The sequence below is a fragment of the Chelonia mydas genome, chromosome 1 (genome assembly GCF_015237465.2).
Source record: "Chelonia mydas isolate rCheMyd1 chromosome 1, rCheMyd1.pri.v2, whole genome shotgun sequence".
NCBI lineage: Eukaryota > Metazoa > Chordata > Testudines > Cheloniidae > Chelonia > Chelonia mydas.
The window spans coordinates 60930468-60955357 of NC_057849.1; the positions used below are offsets into that span (position 1 = coordinate 60930468).

The 24890-nt window shown below is 41.1% G+C and overlaps 1 protein-coding gene across 3 annotated transcripts in view; it reads left to right on the top strand.

The window, feature by feature from the left end:
• ENOX1 (ecto-NOX disulfide-thiol exchanger 1) overlaps positions 1-24890 on the top strand; it is a 509484-nt gene that overhangs the window by 128028 nt on the left and 356566 nt on the right. Inside the window, exon 3 of one of the 3 annotated variants that reach the window (XM_037894600.2) lies at positions 12992-13069. The exons of the other annotated variants lie outside the window; for them this stretch is intronic. The gene's annotated coding sequence lies outside the window, so the exon portion shown is untranslated. The remainder of the gene's footprint in view (positions 1-12991; positions 13070-24890) is intronic. 3 annotated transcript variants of the gene reach the window in all.

The following is a 24890-nucleotide window of genomic DNA, read 5'->3' on the forward strand; positions in this document are numbered from 1 at the left end:
TTACCAAGGTCAGTGAATTGTTTTTGTTTAAAATTAAAGGGTAAAATTTTGGCTGGCATTTACTCATGGAGGTGTGTGAGAACAGTTAAGACCAGAGTGGGGATGCAGGATAAAAGTGACTGACATGATTCTGATTCTCCCAAACCCATGGTTAGATGGCGCCATGGAACCTCTGTGGGTGGTACAAAAAAGGTTCCTCAGAAGAGTTCTCAGAGCAGTGTCTCAGGCTCAGGAGAAATAGCACATGAATGTTAATCTGCACAACCCTGATTGACCTCTGATATGACCTCTTGTGCTCTTGCTGTATGCAGTTTTTTTGATTGTGGGGGTATTGCTTGGGGCTGGCGCCAGCCACAATCCAAGTGTACGATAATGTTTCTTTTGCGGTGTTAATGTGTACCCACTTCCTGGCCAATCCAGAATTTGTCTCCATACGTGTTTTCAATATAATTAAAAAAATACTTAAAAATCAAATAATGATTTGCTGCCTTGACCAGCTGGTGATCCAAGATGAGATGCAGGAAATAACACTTAAAACTGTTGTAAGTTTCCTTATTCAAATAACTATTACATTATTTTTATAGAAATTTGTTTAGACTTACAACAGCTTTGAAAATCTGTGCCTTTCCTATGGGAGTGAACCACTTTTCAAATGAAAAAAAGTTCCATTCAATTACATCATGTAATGGCAGATAGCTAAAAAGTGACACGTTTTTAAAGTGCTTATATATCAATGCTAGAAGTCTAAATAATAAGATGGGTGAACTAGAGTGCCTCATATTAAATGAAGATATTGAAATAGGCATCACAGAAACTTAGTGGAATGAGGATAATCAATGGGACACAGTAATACCAGGGTACAAAATATATCGGAAGGACAGAACAGGTCTTGCTGGTGGGGGAGTGACACTTTTTGTGAAAGAAAGCATAGAATCAAATAAAGTAAAAATCTTAAATGAACCAAATTGTATGATAGAATCTCTGTGGATAGAAATTTCATGCTTGAATAATAAGAATATAGCAGTAGGGATATATTATCAACCACCTGACCAGGATGGTGGTAGTGATTGTGAATACTCGGAGAGATTAGAGAGACTATTAAAATTAATAACTCAATAATAATGTGGGATGTCAACTATCCCCATATTGACTGCGTACATATCACCTCAGGATGGGATGCAGAGATAAAGTTTCTTGACACCTTAAATGACTGCTTCTTGGAGCAGCTAGTCCTAGAACCTGCAAGAGGAGAGGCAATTCTTGATTTAGTCCTAAGTGGAGCACAGGATCTGGTCCAAGAGGTGAATACAACTGGACTGCTTGGTAATAGTGACCATAATGTAATTAAATTTAACATCACTGTAGTGGGGAAAACACCACAGCAGCCCAACACTGTAGCATTTAATTTCAGAAAGGGGAACTACACAAAAATGAGGAGGTTAGTTTAAGCAGGAATTAAAAGGTACAGCGCCAAAAGTGAAATCTCTGCAAGCTGCATGGAAACTTTTTAAAGACACCATAATAGAGGCTCAACTTAAATATATACCCCAAATTAAAAAAACATAATGGGAGAACCCAGAAAGTGCCACCGTGGCTAAACAACTAAGTAAAAGAAGGAGTGAGAGGCAAAAGGACATCTTTTAAAAAGTTGAAGTTAAATCCTAGTGAGGAAAATAGAAAGGAGCATAAACTCTGGCAAATATAAAAATATAATTAAGAAGGCCATAAAAGAATTTAAAGAACAGCTAGTCAAAGACTCAAAAAGTAATAGCAAAAACATTTTTAAGTACATCAGAAGCAGGAAGCATGCTAAACAACCAGTGGGGTCACTGGACGAGCGAGATGCTAAAGGAGCACTCAAGGATGATAAGGCCATTGCGGAGAAACTAAATGAATTCTTTGCATCAGTCTTCATGGCTGAGGATGTGAGGGAGATTCCCAAACCTGAGCCATTCTTTGTAGGTGTCAAATCTGAGGAACTGTCCTAGACTGAGGTGTCATTAGAGGAGGTTTTGGAACAAATTGATAAACTAAACAGTAGTAAATCACCAGGACTAGATGGTATTCACCCAAGAGTTTTGATGGAACTCAAATGTGAAATTGCAGAACTACTAACTGTAGTCTGTAACCTATCATTTAAATCAGCTTCTGTATTGAATGATGAGGATAGCTAATGTGATGCCAATTTTTAAAAGGGCTCCAGAGGTGATCCCGGCAACTACAGACTGGTAAGCCTGACTTCAGTACCGGGCAAACAGGTTGAAACTATAGTAAAGAACAAAATTGTCAGATACATAGAGGAACATAATTTTTTGGGGAAGAATCAACATGGTTTTTGTAAAGGGAAATCATTCCTCACTAATCTACTAGAATTCTTTGAGGGGGTCAACAAGCATGTGGACAAGGGGGATCCAGTGGATATAGCGTACTTATATTTTCAGAAAGCCTTTGACAAGGTCCCTCACCAAAGGCTCTTATGGAAAGTAAGCTGTCATGGGATAAGAGGGAAGGTCCTCTCATGTATTGGTAACTGGTTAAAAGATAGGAAAAATGGATAGGAATAAATGGTCAGTTTTCAGAATGGAGAGAGGTAAATTGTTGTGTCCCCCAGGGGTCTGTACTGGGACCAGTACTATTCAACTTATTCATAAATTGTCTGGACAAAGGGGTAAACAGAGAGGTGGCAAAATTTGCAGCTGATACAAAACTACTCAAGATAGTTAAGTCCCAAGCAGACTGCGAAGAGCTAGAAAAGGATCTCTCAAAACTGGGCAACAAAATGGCAGATGAAATTCATTGATGATAAATGCAAAGTAATGCACATTGGAAAACATAATCCCAACTATACATATAAAATGATGGGGTCTAAATTAGCTGTTACCACTCAAGAAAGAGATCTTGGAGTCATTGTGAATAGTTCTCTGAAAACATCCACTCAATGTGCAGTGGCAGTCAAAAAAGCTAACAGAATGTTGGGAATCATTAAGAAAGGGATAGATAATAAGACAGAAAATATCATTTTGCCTCTATATAAGTCCATGGTACGCCCACATCTTGACTACTGTGTGCAGATGTCGTTGCCCCATCTCAAAAAAGATATATTGGAATTGGAAAAGATTCAGAAAAGGGCAACAAAAATGATTAGGGGTATGGAATGGCTTCCGTATGAGGAAAGATTAATAAAACTGGGACTTTTCAGGTTGGAAAAGAGACGACTAAGGGGGGATATGATTGAGGTCTATAAAATCATGACTAGTGTGGAGAAAGTGTATAACACAAGAGCTAGGGGTCACCAAATGAAATTAATCGGCAGCAGGTTTAAAAGAAACAAAACGAAGTATTTCTTCACACAACCACAGTCAACCTGTGGAACTCTTTGCCAGAGGATGTTGTGAAGGCCAAGATTATAACAGTGTTCAAAAAGTACTAGATAAATTCATGGAGGATAGGTCCATCAATGCCTATTAGCCAGGATGGGCAGGGATGGCGTCCCGAGCCGCTGTTTGCCCGAACTGGAAATGGGCGACAGGAGATGGATCACTTGATGATTACTTGTTCTGTTCATTCTCTCTGGGGCACATGGCATTCATCACTGTCAGAAGACAGGATACTGGGGTAGATGTGGATACTTTGGTCTTACCCAGTATGGCCGTTCTTATGTTCCTACTGGTATAAATCAGTCTGAGTTCCCACAGGCAAAAACAACTTCTGGTGGCTGCAAAATCTGAGTTCCAGTGGTATGAGTCACCAACTCAGTCACAAAGAATAGTTAACAGAAACAGGCCATGTGTCTTAATTATATGAGCAAAAGAGAGAGAGAATCCAAGGTGAATGTATTATAAAGGGTTGTTGGCATAAACATAGGATGGCTGCATTACTCAGAAATGGTGGAATGTAGAGGATGTTAAGCGGTACAATGGGCATGGTTAAAGAGTTAATGCCAATGAAACCTTTAAACTATACCACCCAGTCCCCCTTTGGGGTGGGGTGGTGGTGGTGGTGAATGTCACCTTTTACAGAAAATCTGTTACAGCTTTGTTCCTAAAATGTTAGAATTGGCTACGAATACGGGTTTGATATAAGTTGGATATAAGAATCTAGGTTGTGGGCTGGACAGTTCTGAGGGAGGAACCTTAGGAATGGCAGTGCCTGGGGAGAAGGGTTGAACTTATCACTGTTACCTTTGTTGTTCCCCATCTGCTTCTTAACTGAGCTAAACCCCAGAAGGGGTGCGTTTGAACCTCATATAAAGTGTGAACTGTGTCTATAGTTGGGAAAAGACACAATGTCCTAACCAAATCTATCAAATATTGTGATCAAAAGAGAGAACAAAAGAAAAGCCTAAACCCCGCCCCCCCCCCCAACCCACGATGGCTAGCCTGCAGCCCAGTGGGAGCGCTCTGCATGCACAGGAAGAATGACTGAGTTTGAATATCATCCTCTTTTTCCCCATGCTAGCTGCTGCCTCGTCCAATCACTGTTTCCAAGTTGCTGTACCAGTACGTTAGTAAATGTGATGCTGTTTGCTTCCTGTCTGTGACTGGGTTGCAGGTCAGGGAACAGGATCAGGAACGATCAGAACTGGAAAGCAGCACAGTGAGGAGGGTCATGTTAGCTGCCCTCTGTGCACTATAGGATCACTCCTTGCCCTGGCTGATGCCTACTTGTGGGAAATGCTGGCATTTATGTGGTGGGTTTATTTAATTTCCAAATGTAACAATACCCTCCCAGAGATTAGGGGGGTTCTATAGTACTAGGAAATCTTCTTAGTCCTCATCCTTTTCTCCTGCTTTCATAAATCTTCATCTCACCTTTACCTCTCTTCTTCCTCTAACTCATGCTCGCTCTATTGACATCTGATCTAAACCCGGCCTTCAATCATTCATATCCACACTCTTCACTCCCTTCCCTTCTGCTGCTCCCTCTGGAACACATGCTGCCGCTAAATGAAAAGAAAATAAAAAAATAAAATAGTAGTAGTATCAAGATGTGTATAGAATGAACCTAATTAACCATGTAATCTCATTACAATCCTTGTCCTCCCTTCCCCTTTTCTCTCCCCTACTGTTTATTGTTCTCTTTTGCTGCATCACTTCTGAAATTAGCTTGTAAACTCTTTGGGGCATGAAGACTGTCTTTGTTTATGTGAAGCACCTACCCATTTTAGACACTATACTAACAATAATCCTCCTCATATAAAACTATTTGCACTGACTATTCACAGTGTAGCATCTGCACCTAATTACTGGGGAAGTCTGCCTTATTCACATTAGTTAAACAACAATTAATCTTGATAGGAAACAAAATGACTAATAATAACTGGCCAGTTCCAGCATTATAACAGACCAGGTTGCTGAGAATAGTTTAGTGACTGATAAGATACAGGAATGGAAAAGGGACCTTGGGAGCGCAATTTACTGAAAATGAAAAGGAGCTTTATGGAAATCCCATGTACTCTACACTGGGTAATATTCTGCACTAATATTTCAGTTTTATTATTAGACAGAAAAAATAAAGTTCCCAAGACACAAAAAACCAAAAAGGGCTAGATAAAAATGTGCTTACTCAATGCATAATGCATTAACTATATTTTGTTCCATTTGTACAGAGCAAAAGAGAACAAATAACCAATGTTTTTGGCCCCTTCTGGGCCTTTGTCAAGAAGAATTTCCCTCAGCAGTTTGGTGGGGAAAAGAGAAAAAAACAAAAACCAACGTAGACAAGTTTTCAAACGGGTTCCTCACGTGGGCCTACAAATCTGTATCTGCAATTGCCCATGTTTTTCTTTTTCTGTGCACAGTCACTTTTAGTTGTGAATAATAGAATGTATATTTCTAGGCATTGAATTAATGGGTGGAAACTCATGCCCACTGGTCAAATAGTCCAGGCTCAATCCTGCAAACCTGACTGTTGCAAGCAGCCGTTACTCATGCACATAGTTGTATTGCAGTTAATGGGGCTATTTGTATGTGTAAGGGTTTGTTAGATGGGGCTTTTATACACACACTCTATTATTTGTACCCATAAGTAATTGTCCTCAAAATTGAGAGTGTAAATTTAGAAACTGTCATGTTAGCCTTAAATCTTCTTACAATCTGAGTATAAGTAAAGTAGATTTAAAGGCTGTAACTTAAAACCAACTTTTTTTCTGCTGAGAGAAGCTCCTGCAGGTGCTGCAGCATTTAAGGCCTACTGTTCACTGCAAAGTGCTGTGACTCAAGTTCTGACTCAAGTGCTGTCCCCAACACAACTCCTGTCCACACACAAAAACTTCTTGCTCAAGTGTGGTGGTGCTTTACAGCTGAAGTTAACTGGTCTATCTGGGAGTATAGACTTAAGCCTGAGTTTGGCTTACACTCAAACTGCCAACAGGGCTCTTCACTGTGGACGTAGGCAAGATTTACTGTAGACTTCTTCATGCCATCTCCTGAAGTACAGCACATATGGCAAGTTACCATCAGTGGAGAGTAACCAGTGGTTTTAACAAACACATCTGAACAGGGACATTGATTTTTTTGCATTTTTGCATTTTGCCCAATCAGTGTTGGCCATACATCTTTTCATCCATAGAAACTGCATTAATTTCAAAGCAATTCCTGAAATGACCTTTGACTATATTTGTATTTCTTTTAGGATGACCAGATGTTCCGATAAAATGGGGACTGTCCCGATTTTTAGTTCTTTGTCCCGCGTCCCGACCGATGCATGGTCGGGACGCCATTTGTCCCAATATTGCGGCTTTGGCTGCTCCAGCGGTTTCTTTTTTTTCTCTTTTTTTTGCTTCCCCCATGTGTCCCGATATTTTGTCCATTTCATCTGGTCACCCTAATTTCTTTGCAAATGTGTGTGTGTGTGTGTGTATGTATGAGAGAGAGAGAGAGAGAGAGAGATACAAGTAATCAGGTGTTTCCTGTATGCCTATTTTTAGGGGAATCTTCAAAGGTTTGTATAAGGAATTTTTTATTATGCTTCCTCTTAGCTCAGCCATTTGCTTCCTGTATGAAAGATATCTGTACATCTGTAAACTAATTTTCTAATTTTTATAGTATTTTCTGTATTAAGAATCATTATAAGCTAAATAAGTCTAAAGATTAACTTATAATTGATGATAAGCTATGCATTTCCGAGAAATGTCACCATGTTTGATAGTTTTTGTAAGATGACAAACTAGTCATGTGATGCTGCACTTGTGGCTAATGCTGTCTTTGAAAATGCCTCGTGTTTCTAATTCCTTGCCAACACAGCTTTTCAGAGGTACAAAGAGGCCTCACACTCTGGATAACTGCCTCTTAAATATACTTAAAACAGACTACAAGAAACCTTTTGGTCAAATTTTCAAACAGTGGCTTCCATTTATGGTAATACAGCCGTTGTGTATATACATCACTTGTGCATGCAGTTTTTGAGGGTTATTAGCTCATGGCTCCTAAGGTATGCATGCTTTTTTTGGCAACATGTAGAGTGCATACACAAATAGCCCCCTTGCATTGGTATAAACAGCAGTGTTGACGGTGAAGCATGGCTTAGGTGAGTAGAGTACACACGCCTCAAGGGTGTGGGTTTGTACACACCCTACACAGCTCTCTACTTGCCCAAACCATACCTCCCTCTCAACACTACTATTTTTAGCTATGTAATGTCCTACTGGAGGAAAAGCTCCGGCAGGGGAGAGGCATCAGGGAAAGGCTCCATCAGCTCCTTGCTGCTGGAGACTTTCCCCACTGCTTCCCCCGCCAGAGCCTTTCACTGATATGTATAGCTACACACTGCAGTGTGGACACAGCTTGCTTTTCACTGTAATGTGTAGCTACACATACTTTACATGCTGCCGAGACTAGTGTGTAGTATAGAGCAGGGGTTCCCAAACTTGGTTCGTGGCTTGTTCAGGGTAAGCCCCCAGCGGGCTGCAAGACGCTTTGTTTACCTGAGCGTCCACAGGTACAGCTGCTCGCAGCTCCCAGTGGCCACAGTTCGTTGTTCCTGGCCAATGGGAGCTGCGGGAAGTGGTGGCCCTGAACAAGCTGTGAACCAAGTTTGGGAATCCCTGGCATAGAGGTACCTCTAGATTCCACAGTGATGGACACATTACAAAAGTGTATAGATGTCACTTTGCAAACACAAGTGGAATTTACATGCACAGAACATGGCCTTCATTTGTGTGTGTGCAGTAACTTGTGTGCAAAAAATTTTAGGCCTCGTTCTTTTGCACACAAATGATAGAATGTACATGCACAAAAATGAGCGCTTGCACAAATTGAACATGAGTCAAATACAGAAATGTTTTGTATGTGCATGTGGTTACACAAAAACTGTGCATGTACATGATTTGTATAGGCAAAATTATACTTGCACAAAAGGAAGCCATTAGCCACATGTCTACACTGGAATAAAATACCTGAGGCACAGCTGTGCCTGGCTCAGGTCAGCTGACTTGGGCTCGTGGGGCTCAAAATGTTTGCGCTCGGGCTGGAACCTGGGTTTTGGGATCTCACAGCACATGGTCCAAGAGCTTGGGCTCCTGCCTGAGTTCTTCTACACAGTAATTTTACAGCCCCTCAGCCCAAGCCCTGCAAGCCCAAGTTAGCTGACTGGGGCCAGCCACGTATGTTTAATTGCTGTGTAGATGTACCCTAGAAGGCTCCTTTGAAAATATAGCTCTAAAATCTCTCTTTGATTTTTTTTACTTGACATTTTCTCTCTGAAACTAGTGATAAGGACTTCCAACAGGTTCCCAAAGGCAGAGGTGGCGTGGCAGGGATGAATCTGAAATCAAACAGTGAAGGTTTTAGGATCCTAATAATACCGAGGTTTCATAAAGTCTCCATAAGACTGACTCCTGGATAAAGAGTAGCTTGTTAAACTGAAGGAAGTTGTGAAGGTGGAAAGGAAGTGTTTTGAAGAATAATGTTGCATGATCTTGTAGTCTCCTCTTTGGAGGGTTAGCGGAAGAAGGCAGAGTCCCTGGAGCGATGACATTGGCATGAGCTCAGTAACAACAGAATATGTATTTATTACTGGAAGGGTGGACAGACTCAGCTCCCTTCCTGGTGCCGCTGACTCCAAAAACATTTTAAATTCCCTTAGACAGGAAGCACCTTCCTTTCAGGGCCTGTCTGTGGATGTATCACACATGCAGACCCAGCCAGCATAGTAACTTGGTTTCAATAATGACCTCTCCTTCCACTGAGGGAATATGCCCTCTTATTTTATGATGGTGTGAAGTCTCAGAATTCTTCTGATGTCTTTGCTGCTTCTGCATTTCCAAAGAACCAGAAACACCTTTTTCCGTCTCAGGCTGGACAGGAGGCTACATGCCTATTGGGTATGGACCCTCTCACTGTGATCTGTACATGTATTCCTTCCAGGCTCAAGTAGTGCAATACACTATACCTGGTAATGAAAGTGGAGGCCATGAAGAAGCTTCAGTTGATCTAATGCAGAGCAGTTTGTCTACTGAGGGCTTGTCTATACTTAAAACACTACAACGGTACGGCTGCACCACTATAGTACTTCAGCGTAGACGCTACCTACACTGATGGGAGGGATTCTTACATCTGTCTCTTCTGAGAAGCAGTAGCTACATGACCATCAATGAAAGAATTTTTCCATCGACCTAGCGCTGTCTACACTTGGACTTAGGTTGGCTTCACTGTGCCACTCAAACATCTCGATTTTTCACACCCCGACCAATGAAGTTAAACCAACCTAATTTTCTGGTGTAGATCAGGCCTAAGTAACACAAGTTAATGGGAACATTTCTCTCTGGAGCTTTGCTCGATACATTATCTCCCAGTCCAATAATGAATACAATTCCAAGTGCTGGTTTCATTCATCTGAGCCCTAAATGATGTAGGCCCTGGCTCTCTAAAGGATTACTTTTCTCTCTCTTCATGAACTAGAACAACAGGTACCATCAATGGGTTAAGTTTGCAGAGCCAAGGACAAGCCTTTCTCTGTGGCATATGCTTGGATTCAGAATCCCATTCAACAAGAAGTCAGACTGAGCCTAGGCTGTAGCCTCTTACAGCAAAGTACCTGTAGGCAAACGTCTTCCCATAACAACAGTGTAAAAATGGCCGGCAAAGTGGAAATGAGTAGACAGAAAAACTAGAAGATATGCATAGGTGCCGTTTATTTAAAAGGATGTCCACCCTGAGGATTCCTGTTAACTCTTACTAATTTCCTACTTTTTTTCCTAGTACAAATCTACATACTATAGGTTTCATGAACCAAATGTTGGGTAATAACATGAGGAATCCATGTTTCTAAAACTAAGCTAGATATTTATTAAAAGAACTATTTAAAGAGATGCTGCAACTTCAGCTACAATTCAAGCTATGTACATACAGATTCACTTCCTGGTTCCTCCTCCAAACACTTCCCTCCTGCAACCTATGCTCTTGCCCCCAGGTTCCATGCAGATCGATTCACTTATATCGGTGGTCAAGTTGGGAGGTAAGAGTGAAAAATTTATTTGAAGTATATGAGAGAACTTCCTCTTGGATTCAGATAGAAAATTGTGTTTCATAATATACTTGATTTCTTGCCAGCAATTGATTGGGTCATATTCTACTTTCAATTACGGTAACATAACTCTGGAAAAACACTATTGAAGTCAGTGGATTTACACCTGTTTTGTCTCATTCAGACATCTTTGTAACCTTTGTCATCGTCACCTCCCTGAGGACTCTCCTATGTGACCTCTGCTTTTTCCACCAACCCAACTCATAAATTATTATGTTTTTAAATAGCACTTAGGGTGTCATAGCTGCTGCTAGCCTTGAAGATTTGTAGTGTACCCTGTAATTTTGAGATGAAAAAAATTGGTTAAGTTACAGAAGAAATATTGCACTTCAAGATAAAACTACTTTTGTATTTCATTTTCTGTTCAAGTCATTCATATCCCTGTCACTAACCTCATTAGGTCAAGGGCTTGAGGCAGAGAGTGGGCATAACATTTTTGGTCATAGCGATCCATTCTTCAACAGCTGAGTATTTGCAAATATCTGTAATTTCAAAACTGAAATGAATGTTGTATTTATTCTGCAGGCAAATATTATAAATACAATGTGTTACTGAAGTTTACATTCCTCTGGAATTCATAATTAACTGGTAACTTTCAGCCATTCAAACACACATGACTTGGCACTTGTTATTCAGGACATATTAATGAATCTGCTAGTGCCAAGGCCGTTTCTTAGGATGCCATCCTTCTGGCTGTGAAGCCAATCCTGCATTTTCAGAAGTTCTAGGAAATTCTATAAGCCAAGTAGTTGAAATAATAAAGAAAAATTAATCAGGCACATATTAAATGTGAACCATGGAACGAAGCATCTGCAGCATTCAGTGGATGTCTGGATAACATACTTGCAGTGCTATTTTGCCAGCTTTCGTCTGGAGTGGTTCATCAGAACAGAACAGATGCTAGTGTGAAATAGGTCATTATAGCAGCAGGGCATTAGAACAGAGACGTTTCTTTTTTCTTGCAGCAACAGCTATTCCTTTTTTATTCACGCCAATTATGAAAATGTTAGCCAAATCTGACATATGAATGCATGTACTGTGACAAACCAATACTTTTAAAGGGCATCAAGGTAAAAGCTAACTCAGTGATGAAGCTTCACAAAGCAGTTCTTTTATAATCTAGATAAAGGAACCTTCACAATGCTCATGTAGGCTGTTTTTTGTTTTGTTTTCTGTTTTTGTGTTTTACTATAGATGGTATGCCCAGAAGCAGAGATGCTAATTCTCATGAGTTTCATCAGTCATTTCAAAGGAGAGGTCACACAGATAAGAAAAATGAACAGTACGCAGTATGTGAAGCAGTGACATTCAATGAGTCCTTGTCACTAGCAGTCATTAGCATGCAAGCCTGCTGTTATGTTTCAGTGCTTTATGTGCTTTTCTTGACCAGGCAGGGAGCCTTGGAGCACTGTAGCAGTTAATACCATGCAAGTTATTGTTTCTTTCTTGAATGCCTTATATTTTTAGTACCACTGAGATGCTTCTTTGTCCCCTGTGCATCTAAAATTTTAAAGAGAATCAAAGAATGTATAATTTATATATGTCCCAGAGGTAACGGAATGACTCAGTGATATCTGTGAAGGAGATGATTTTAAATTTCATGTCTTATGCAAGAGGTGATTTTTATATGAAAATTGTAAGAGTTGGCCTTGGGGATACCCAGATAATTATCCTTACAACAGTGGGTGTGGATTCCAGAGGGATTGTAGCTGAAAGCTATAGTGTATTAGATTTACCCTTGTGTATCATAGTTGCCATAATGGAAAACATAGCAACTGATGCTTCTTAGGGAATAGAATTTGTATTTTGACTCTGAATAGCATACACTGGAGATATGAAAAGGCAGGTTTTCCATGATTGTGTTGAAGAATTCATAAAAGGCTTAGGCATTTGTTTACCACTGAAATTCTTTCTGTCAGTTAAAAGGAAAAAAAATTGTTTACTGATGTAGGGCAGGACCCATCACTACATCCTTTATCATGTAGCATAGCTCCACTAGACTATTTCTGGTTTCACTGAACTAAAAGCCTGGAAGTGCCAAGGCTAGAAATAAACGTCTGCTGCTTTGATATGCTATATGTTTGAAAATGCAGTTTAAGATCTGTATTATAGACATTTCAAAGAGAATATAAATCAGTGCAGCATTCTTATTTTTTACAATCCAGTTGTATGTATCCACTGCAGTTTTATAAAAACTGTTTTCAATAGCATTTTTAAAAATAGCTTAATGTTATTTTGCATTCTCTTTTTTCTGAATTATAGTAAATAGACCCTTCTGAGCTCTGAACTTGGACTTTCCAATATTTAAATAATTGTAATGATCTTTCTGCTTCCATAGTTTCAGATGTTTAATAACCTCTACATTAATGCTACAGTCAGCTTTTTAGCATTTCTTTCCTGAGGAAACCATTTTTTTCCTTCTCTACGGGAGGTCATTGTTTTTAACTTTTGTTTCCTGATCTTATAGGATTGGCCATGAGACTCTTTAACCTTCCTTCAGAAGTACGCTAATGGGGCTGCTGATAAGCAATCTGCTTTTGTAAAGGTCTGTAATTTATACTGAGTCCCTGATTATTCCAGCATATATATTACTACATTGATTAGTATACTATCTGTTTATTACTTTCAGAACATTGATATATATGAAGTAAGTAAAAAGTTATAATTTTATTCGGGGGGGGGGTAGTTTTTGAGATAGAGATGGAATTATTCTTATTTCTTGAAAAATCATTAGGTCATAATTTCCATTCTGTTACACTGTTGTAAATCTGGAGTAACTCCATTCATTTCCCATTTCAATTGAGTTACTCCAGATTTACACTTCTGTACTTGAAAAAAGAATTTGGTGCCTAAGTAACTTGACCAGACAACCGTGTCTTGCAGTATGTGGCAAAACCACATTATCTTAAACGTCATTGTAGTTTATTGCTCACTCCTGCCATCCCTGTGGTTAACTTGTGAGTAGTTTTGCAACTAACACTACAGATGGTGCCAGGAACAGAAGAACAGGAGTTGGCAGAGGGTCAGTTGAACTGTTTAAGCTTTTGGGCCATAAGATAAGCTCTGGCTCATGGAATGTTTCACTATATTTTTAAAAAAAGGTTTTGGATATTTTAAGAAACTGTAAAAAGATCAGCTTGTTGCATGTGGATTATCAGAATAATAATGGTTTGAGTCCTGAGGTTATAGTGTGGTAAGGGATGGTGAAGGGATCATATATTCTTGTCAGATATAATTGTAGTCTACTAAATATGGTAACCTAAGACCAAAATGATTTAAAGAACAGAAAACACTGTACTGCATCTCAGTATATTTTTAAACATAGGCAGGCATTCTTACAGTGCCACATTTTCTGTAGATATTTGGTGGGAGACGTTAATAGAAATCAACCGACCTATCAAGCTGCTTACGTGACTGCCATCCATACAATACCTGAGCACCATAGACTTCAATGGAAGTTGTATTGAACCTAATAACCATTTTCTAAAGTGAATATTTACGTCCAAAATATGCCCTATGTATTGAGTTTGTTTATTTTGGGATGGATGTTTAAAGGTATTCAGGTGCCTAATACCTTTAAACATCTGACTTTGTGCTTGAGACAGCACTCTTTGTATAGTAAATTTCACTGTTTCCTATTTATATAATTATGTAGTTACAGAGGGAAATTTGCTTGTAAACACAAATGTTGGCAGGGGGACTCGGGCAGGTGTAATACCTGAAACTCGGGCAGGTGTAATACCTACATTTAATTCATTTTTTAAAATTGACTACATTTCAAGCTGAGTGTCTTTTTAAGAGGGCCTCAGATCTGAACGACCTCTAAGGCAGTTTGGATCCAGATCTGAATTTCATACACAGCTTTTACATTTATATTGGAATGAACAAAAATCCAAGATCTGGCCCATTTGAGACTGAATAGATACAATGAATTTTATGTCATTGTGTAATGGAAAGCTACATATTCTGAATTTGGACGACTCAAGAGTTAGAGAAAATTGCATAACCATTAATGATTCCTGTCATTCTCAGGCTTTACAAATTCTTTGCTTCTTTCTTTCAAGCTGTGACCATGATATTCCCTGGGGCAAAACTTGTGTTTTTGTTTTTGAGGAGAGGAAAAAAAAGTTCAGACACTGAAAAGAATTCAGTATAAAGGGAGAAAACTTGCTGTTAGTGTTGGCATTTGGAATGTAAATCCTTTACTATTAACTGTGATTTTTATAAAGGCTGGCATTCCAGACTTGCCTAGGAGTGACTTCGGGTCATGGTTCACTACAGTTTTCTAAGAGTTATTGCTGAATCTGTTTAACAAACTGTGGTTGGGATTGTGTATTCTCTTACCTGTGTATCTGACACATTTGACATAAATTGAGGCAATGACTATTGTTCAGATGGAGCAAGATTAGTCCTTTGTTTAAAGACATATTTTAAGGAGGGAAGAGCTCTTAGGTTCATCGTTCAGAAGTCTGATTCTTGAAAAATAATAGTTTATGATTTACATGTAAATTGGGATTATTTAGATTAGAGAGCAGACAAATAAGAAGTGCGATGATAAACATATATTAAAATCGTAAGTGGCATAGAGAAAGTGGTTAGGGTACTCTTATATACACCTTTCTTATAGTGCAAGAACAAGGGACAACCAATGTTAAAATATTAACCAATACTAAAAGGCAAGATGTTTAAACTAAAAAAGAAGTACATTTGTACACAATTATTGAGGCAAAGTATTTAGTAGGATCTTGAAAAGGCTTAGACATTTATGTGAATATCAGCGACAGTTACATTATCTACACTAAACATTTATAAGGCATATCAACCTACATACTTTAGGACATAAGTCAATCACCAACTGCCTATTTCAGGAAGAAGCTTCTGTAATATCCATGTTGTTGTATAATTGTCCATTACAGGGGTTATACACCACCTTCTGGTACAGCCTGTGGTGGGAGAGAGGATGCTTCACTGCATGTACCATTGATCTGATTCAGCATGTCTTTTATGTTTTATTGCACACTTTTTGTATTGTTTTTCCTACAATTATCTTCCCTCTTTCTGCACAGTTTTTATTTTTTTTTTGCATTCAGTATTTTTATTTCCTGCTTGTGATGCCTCTCACATTCTCCCTCTAAGCCTTTCACTTTCTCTTCTAGATTTTTTTTTTTCTTTTCAGTTTGCTACTTATTTGCTGTTGGAATTTCCTAATTCTCCTATCGGTGTTTATCTGCAGAGGACACATCTACCCAACAGTCCTGCAGTGGACATTCTAAACTCTACCCATGATATTCCTATGGCAAAACATGTTTCGATTTTAAGAGAGAAAAAGTATAAACATTGAAAACAATTCGGACTAAAGAATGGAAACTCATTACTGTGCTGGAATAGGAAAATCTTTTTAATGAGCTTTTTCCCTATCTCTGAGTTGTGTTTCCCTCTCCCTCACTTCCTCTTGTTCTATAGCTTTCCCCCTTTATCTCATTGCTTTCTTTTAGTTTTTCATTCTGAATATGCTGAGATTGACTGTAATCCTGCTTCAAAATAGAACATTGAGTCTAGTGAATGCCACTCAGTTGTTGGTGAACTCAGAATCGATTTAGGAGCAGCAGGCCTTCTCTAATATAATGAGATGCAAGCACGAAAATACCAATTTCACAAAGGCTGGGGAGAGCAATTTTCCTACAGTGAATGTAAGCATGGCAACCCACTACCTTCAATCTTCCTTCCAGAGCCATGCATATATCTACTATGCCCTTCTGCGCTCATAAATTTGGAAATATATACCATTTAAAAACAGAGTTTGTGTACATCACAGTTTTAAATGGAGATCTTCAGGGTCACCAACCTCTCTTTCTTCACTGGTAGCTGCAGGGATTTTCGGGATGGCTGCTCACAGCTCAGTTCTCCCGCTAGAGGCTGCAGGAATGATGGAATGACTACTCATGCAGGATGTTGTAGCTTTGCAAATATGAAGCAGGGGAAGGTAATGCATTAAACAGAGAGGAATGGAGGGAAACAGGAAGAATTTTCAAATTCTTCCATCATCCTACCCACATCTACGTCAGGGGTTAGGCTGACCCAACTGCAGTGCTCAGGGTATGACATTGTTTGCAGCCATGAGTGACATAGCTAGGCCAATCTAATTTTTAACTATAGATCAGGCCTATGATGCAAATTGTTCTAGAAACGGATTCCTCATTGGTCACACCGGGTGATCAGTTACCTCCCATTTCAAAGGTGGCTGTTAGTTCAAATACCTTAGCTAATCTCAACTGTCATGGTAATCGCAGAAGAAAGGCTGTCTCTAAAGTAAGCTGGACAAAAAGCCATCAGTTCTCACACACCACATTGATGAGCCTAAATAAGAACCGAGATAGAGAATTACCCGTGTCAGGATATAGAAGCCAATGCAGTTTCGGTAGCCCAGGTATAATGTGTTCTCTGTGAACAATGCTAGTAAGAAAGCAGTCAGATGCATTCCCACCAGCTAAAGTTTCACAAGGATTTCATTTATTTTCATTTCATTAATAAAAAGGATGCTTCAACAAGGCATCTGGTGCCCTGCTAATTATAGTTTAAACTCAGCCACGTTAAAACAGTCAATCAGACGGGAGCCTGATCAACCAGCCACCTACCAAAAAAGCTCCTTCCCCCACCCCCTACATTGTTCCAGGTTCATAGCCTTAACCTTTTCTAAAACCCCATCACATAGATGACTTTTGCAATGGCCCAGGCAGTCATTGAATTCAGCTTAGTTAGGATGAAGGTGGAGAGCAAATTCCATATCTGCTGATGCAGATGCTGAGCCCTTGCAAAGAACCCCCTGCCAGCAGTCATCTTTGATAATGATGGGGGTCCAGCTCAAACATGTGTGCTGACTGCAGCTGTGGTAGTATGGCACAAGGAGAAGGGCGCTCTCATGTGGGCAGGTTCATAGCCATTTAGGGAATTATAGATAACTACCAACACCTTAAACTCCCTCCCAGAGTTCAACAGGCTTACTAAGGAAGCAGTTGCATTCTACACTAGCCTCAATGTCCAAATGGTTTTAAGGTGTAACCATATGTAGAGTGCATTGCAAAAGTCTCTATATAAAGAGTAGCAAAGTCTACATTCAAATCAAAATGTCACAGCCTCCTGGCCAGATGCTCATGGTGAAAAGCTGTTTTAATATGATTGCAGTAGGAGCCAGGGATCTAGAATCAGCCCCAAGTTTAAAACCCTGGTGACTAATGGTTGAAATACTCCCTCAACCAAAGGAACTAATATTGCCTTTGCCATCTCTGACTGCTTCCTCCAAGCCACCATGAACATCATCTCAGTTTCCTGAGGATGGAGCTTCTTCCAGCTCATTCTCATCTAGGCTTCAGTCTGAGCTAGGTTCCAATTGGGGCGTTGAACCACATCATCTGATTGTGTCAAAATAGAGACATAGAGGTGGTTGTCATTACCATATTGAAAACACCGCACCTAATGCCTCATAGCGGTCCCACGTATATGCTTTGAACAGGAAGGGTGACAGAATGACACTGGACAGCACCCTGCTCACTTGAGAGCTTTTTGGGGAGTGAAGCAACTATCCTCAGCTACACATCAGTTCTCTTTGAGAGAAAAGAATGGAGCCACTGATAAGCAGCCATGTCCACTTTCTCCAGGGTCCTCTGGTGAGTCAACAATGCCTCATGATCAATGGTATCGAAGACAACTGATGGATCTAATAATACCGGCATTCACATTTGGTCTTCGTCCATCGTCAGGGGGAGATAATCAGCCAACTGAGTGAATTCAGTTTCTGCGCCAAACCAGAAGTTTTCAGAGATAGCTCTAGCTAGAGCATGCTGCAATAATCCAAAATGAAGGTGAGAAAAGCATGCATTACTGGGGTGAGTTCAATATCCGAAAGGAAAGGTTGCAACCTTACATCCAAGAAGATGAGAAAAAGGCACTCATGGTCACTGCTACTCTCTGAAATATCCAAAAGCAGCCATGGCTCCAATAAGACCTGTGAGTTACAAATGTGAGAAATGAAAGATGGTCTAGCTCCTTCAAAGATAGCAGTATTATGAAAAATCTTTTCCCCTTTCCTACAAAAAATCCAACCCAACACTGGAAAGTGAAAATCCTTTCTCTTTTGCTATTTATCTAAAAAAGTGCAAAAAAAATGATAGATTTAACATTAAATGTGCCATTGAAAGTCACTTTACTGAAGTGGAAGAAGAGAACATTGAGTTTGATGATCCTACAATGAATACATTTGCAATGCTGTTGTCATCATCAAAACTAAGCTGTGATGATAGTTCCAGCAACCCTTTGGCATCAGCTTCATTCAGGAGCAATCTCTGTTCATCCCCAACACTCAAAAAACCTGCAAAGTTCCATCTATGATTATATCATAAAACAGCCGTAAGACAGACTTTGATAAGAAAGTTGCAAACTACTTCTAGGTTATCAACATCTCCTTCAGTGTCGTACAAAACAACCATTTTAAAGAAATAATTGAAGCACATCTCCTGGGATGTACTGCTCCAGACAGATATAGATTCCTGGGATCAGTTATTAGCAGCTACAACTGGAGATGCAGAAGGGAAAAAGAATGCAGAACTAAAAAGAATCCATATCAGCATTTAATGCAAGATGGTTGGTTGTATGGGAAAAACAATCCAAGCATTCAGGGAATAATGTGTTCCTACTTAATGCTATTGATTCTACATCTGACCACAGAATATAGTGTCCAAGATGTCTTATAAGAACACTGAGAAAAATGGGACAAGACAATTTGGCTCAGACAACAAAAATAAAATCAAAAAGATGAGACAACGTCTAATGTGCAGTCACCCTAAAATTCACCTGTATGGGTGTTCAGCACACTATTAAAAATTCACTGAGAAAATCATAATATATAGCACCCTGAAAATATGTTATGGAACTTGAAAAGTTCTTCCACAGTCACCTCTGCCTGGTTGTCATCTGAAAAAGGGGAATTGGTGACACCAGTTTCTGGATTACATGATGTAATTCTCAGAAAGATTATATCTCTATATTTGCATCCATCTACCATCAGGACGTTGAAATTTTGCACTGAGTTGGAAAGAAGTTTGACTGAAACACAACACACAATGTACAGAGTCAGGACTGCACAAAAGTGCATTCAACTTATGAGAGCCATTACAGAGGGACCTGACAGATAACAGGCTGACACTATTGTCACAGTCTCCATGGAACTCTGGCTTGATGTAATTAATAAAGAACTGGAGGTTGGAACCAAAGGCACACTTATTCTGAGAGGCCATGGAACCTTTCCATTTCTTAGCTAGTGAGACTGATTCCAAATACAAAGGTCTGAAGTTGAATCCAGTAGAGGGGAGAAGATGAAACATGGCTGCTTATTCATAAACTTGAGTATTGGTATTCTTGTGTTTTTACTTACAGAATTGCAGCCTTTTCATTTGGGAAGAAAAATGTGTTCCTTTTATATTTGAGGGATAAATATGCTTACGACGTGCATTACACTATTTTGTCTCTTTCATTTTGTGAAACCTTTCATGAGTTTGGGTTTTATTTTGGAGAAGGAGTGTTCTTCTCCACGCTCACTTGTGGGTTTTTTGGAGGCAGAGCGGGGGTTGGGGGAAATTACAGTAACCTTGCAAGAAAGGGTTTCAGACATAAACTCTGTTTATTCTAGCTGTTTTCCATGGTCTGTCAGCATTATCTATCTCTTATCCTGGGTGAGGTTCTGCAGACCAGTTGCTATCAAGTTTTCCTCTCCACCAGACAGGAGGAAAGTCAATCAAATGAATTATCTGGGTTCAGTGAAATAGAGACATAGAGCTGGATCTGTTCTGTATGCAGAAAGAAGCAGTCTGCACTGCTTCAGTATTTCCCTAACACACTCATATTTACATAGAACGGGAGGGTGACACTGGAAACCTGTGGTGCCTCACAGGTAATTGGATATCCATCAGATAGTATGCCAAATATTACTCTTTGGGTCTTCTCAGAGAAAAAAGAGAAAAACCATTTGAGTATCGCAATGTTGATACCTCGTACAGTCTGCAGCCATGTCAACAGTACCTTGAAGTTAGTGGTGTCAAAGACAGCAGAGCGTCTACACGGACAGTCAGAGTAGTACATTCAGAAGCACCTATCTGACTTAGGAGAGCAATTCTCATTTAAAGTTTTGAAAATTCTACTTAATCTTTTGTTGCCAGAAAGAGGATGCTGACCAGTGAGACCAGCCCAGTCCAAGTACTGAACCTAGGACTAAAGCCAGTTTGATAAGTGTCAAGGAAATCTGAGTATGTCAGATGTTGCTTGGTTACTACCTTTTCAATAATGCACCTTTCACCTCTCCTCAAAATGAGGCAGATTATAGGGAAAACAATAATTGGAATAATTTTCAGTTTCAAGACATGACTGTTTGAGCAAGAGCTGAACAATTACTTTTTTAAGAGGTGCTGTCACCATGCCCTCCAGAAAGAAAGCAATGAAAGTGTTTTCCAATAACAGACCTGATATCTCCCTCCTAGAATTTATCAGACAAGAAACGCATCGATCCAATTTGCAGGTTGCAGCCTGAAGGTCCCTAAGCACATCTAAAACCTCAGTGTGTGACGACCTCAGTGTGTGAAAGTTAGAGAAGATACTGCATTTGATCCCCGGCACTTGTCCCAGGGTGCAGGCCACCAATCCCATTACAGTCTGAACAGCCTTGTCCATGAAGTAGATGAAACTTCCTCTGCTTCACTGGTCGGTTTCTCTCTTGTTTATAGGCAATTCTACTGACCCTCTCCCCTTCTTGGCTATCGTGCACTAGCACAAGGCTATAATGTTCGGATTGCAAATCCTGCATGGAAATGTTTAAATCCAGGCCAAAAATTGCTTTAATTGGAATTTAAAAAAAAACATAGAAATATTTCTGTTGCTCTTAGGTTTTGTAATATGTTGTCTTTCAAATTTGTCTTAGGACTAAATTTTAACTTAAATCATATTGACACTGTCCTTTTAATTTCCTTGTCTGCTTTTTAAAAATCACCTGAGTATTTAAATTGACATCTTATCCCTCTCAGAAAGCCTTGTTGTAACGGTTCGTCATGCTTTACCTGCAATAATGAAACAAAAATGAGTATAAAATCATTCGCTTTCTGATTGATTTAGAGTTAGAAGATAATTCCTCCTTTGTTGTTAGAGACAAGTTTAAAAGGGCTACTATGGCAACCAAAATTAATGACAAACATAGAGGCTGTTAATCGTTCAGACCGACTGGAATAAGAAAAGCTTTAATCTTCACTGAGCCCATTTAATACCTTCCCAATTATTTGTGTGAAGAGTTAGTATGGTTGTCTCTCTAAAGAGTGGCTGGCACCACTGACCTCACTGACTGCAAAAATGAGGTTCATGTTACTAGGCAGAACCTTTGTGGTGGCCCCTCCCCCGCTGGTAACATGGGGCATGATCCATGGGTTTTGGATTATGCTCAGAGTGGGCCACTCCCATCTGTTGCTTATTATTAAGGTCAAGTGCTGATAGTGTGCTTCGTGCTGTGTAAGACACAGAAATAAAGACTGTTCCTGCCCCAAAGGGTTTACAATCTACAAGGCAGACATTTGCCAGGAAAAAAAGGTACTGTGGGATCCAGGCAACCATGGTATCCTAGGGTATGTCTACACTGCAGTAAAAGTATGGGCAGCACAGCATGGCGAGGAGGTGACCAGCCCTCTGTGGAGAAAGAAGTGGTTCGGGACTATTTAGAAAAGCTGGACAAGCACAAGTCCATGGGGCCGGATGCGCTGCCTCCGAGAGTGCTAAAGGAGTTGGCGGATGTGATTGCAGAGCCATTGGCCATTATCTTTGAAAACTCATGGCGATCCGGGGAAGTCCCAGACGACTGGAAAAAGGCTAATGTAGTGCCCATCTTTTAAAAAGGGAAGAAGGAGGATCCTGGGAACTACAGGCCAGTCAGCCTCACCTCAGTCCCTGGAAAAATCATGGAGCAGGTCCTCAAGGAATCAATTCTGAAGCACTTAGAGGAGAGGAAAGTGATCAGGAACAGTCAGCATGGATTCACCAAGGGCAAGTCATGCCTGACTAATCTAATTGCCTTCTATGACAAGATAACTGGCTCTGTGGATGTGTTATTCCTTGACTTTAGCAAAGCTTTTGATATGGGCTCCCACGTGGGCTCCCGTATTCTTGCCAGCAAGTTAAAGAAGTATGGATTGGATGAATGGACTATAAGGCGGATAGAAAGCTGGCTAGATCATCGGGCTCAACGGGTAGTGATCAATGGCTCCATGTCTAGTTGGCAGCCGGTATCAAGTGGAGTGCCCCAAGGGTCAATCCTGCGGCCGATTTTGTTCAATATCTTCATTAATGATCTGGAGGATGGCATGGATTGCACCCTCAGCAAGTCTGCAGATGACACTAAACTGGGAGGAGTGGTAGAAACGCTGGAGGGTAGGGATAGGATACAGAGGGACCTAGACAAATTAGAGGATTGGGCAAAAAGAAATCTGATGAGGTTCAACAAGAACAAGTGCAGAGTCCTGCACTTAGGACGGAAGAATCCCATGCACTGCTACAGACTAGGGACCGAGCTGCTAGTCAGCAGTTCTGCAGAAAAGGACCTAGGTTTAAGGGGACTGTTGCCCCCTTACTAACATTCAGTGGGGGTGTTTCAGTTGCTAGCTCCCAGTACTAAAAGGGGGAAGGGTCGATGGGGAATCAGGATCCTGTGACTGCCAGTCCCTAGGAGCAATGGGGAGAGGCCAGTGCTCCAGGTCAGCCTGAATGACAGGGCGGGCAGGCTAATCAGGGAGTCAGGAGGCCAGGGAGGTCTTGTCCTCCGTGTGAGCTGGAATTGCCTGGGTCAGACAGAGTGGGGCTGAGCTAAGGAGAAAGCAGGGGCCCAAGCTGAGCTGGGGATCAGAGCTGTGCCAGATCCAGAGAGAGCAGACCCTGTCCTGGGAGCAGAGCTGCAGCCTCAAAGCCAGAGGCACAGCCCAGAGAGAGCAGACTTGCCTTCGGAGTAGAGCTGCAGCAACCAGAGCCAGAGAGGCCAGAAAAGCAGCCCACCAAGCAGGTCAGTGCTGGGAGCAGAGTCACAGAAGCAGCCTGCAGAGCAGACCTGTCCTGGGAGCAGAGCTGTAGCAACCAGAGCCAGAGGGGCCAGAGAAGCAGCCCAGGGAGCTGGAGGCAGAGGAGCAGCCGTGCTGAGGCAGAGTGGAGCTGGAGCTGGGGCTGGAGCAGTCCGGAGCCAGGTGTCGTGAGCAGCTGGGGAAAGCGAGGGGGGACCCTGGGCAGTGGGCCCAGCACAGGGAGACGCCTCAGCCAGGAGGCTCTGCAGGCCAGACTCGGAGGGGGATTGGTAACCCTGACAGGGCAGGGGCAATGCTGGAAAGAAGGGTGCTGCCACCTCGAGCCTGAGAATGTGTGGCCACCACCAGAGCGAGTGTCCAAGCCACAGCATCCCTACAGCACAGCCAGGGCCTGAGAAGGAGGCCTGGGACTTACAAGAAACAGACTGTGAACTGCCCTGACATTCCAGAGACACCGTTTGTGATGTTCCCTGCCACAGAGCGGGTTGATGTGTTTCCTTTAACCTTTCCCATTTTCCCTTATTCTTTTTAAAATTAATTGTTGATTAAATAACTTGCATTTGCTTTAAATTGTGTGTAGTGGTCAGTGGGTCAGAGAAGCGCCCAGTGCAGAGAGAGTACCCCGGAGTGGGGACACCATAGCCCCTGTCCTAGGTGACTACAGCAGGGTTGGGGGTCGAGCCCCCCAGGAATCCTGGGCCCAGCCTTGTTGGGGTTACAAGGACTCTGCCAGACAGGAGAGTGGAAGGGGAGTCCTCAAGGGCAAGGAGGCCACCTGGTAAAGGAAGTGGGACAGTGGATGAGAAGAGGACTCAGATCCTTTCGCTAGCCCACTTCACCGGGGTAGCGCAGAAGCCAGGAAAGCTCCCCACAATAGCGGGACTATTCCCCCGCTTACATAGGGGTTACAGTAAATGAGAAGCTGGATATGAGTCAACAGTGTGCCCTTGTTTCCAAGAAAGCTAACAGCATTTTGGGCTGTATAATTAGGAGCATTGCCAGCAGATCGAGGGACGTGATAATTCCCCTCTGTTCGGCATTGGTGAGGCCTCATCTGGAGTAGTGTGTCCAGTTTTGGGCCCCACACTACAAGAAGGATGTGGAAAAATTGGAAAGAGTCCAGCGGAGGGCAACAAAAATTATTAGGGAGCTGGAGCACATGACTTACGAGGAGAGGCTGTGGGAACTGGGATTATTTAGTCTGCAAAAGAGAAGAATGAGGAGGGATTTGATAGCTGCTTTCAACTACCTGAAAAGGGGTTCCAGAGAGGA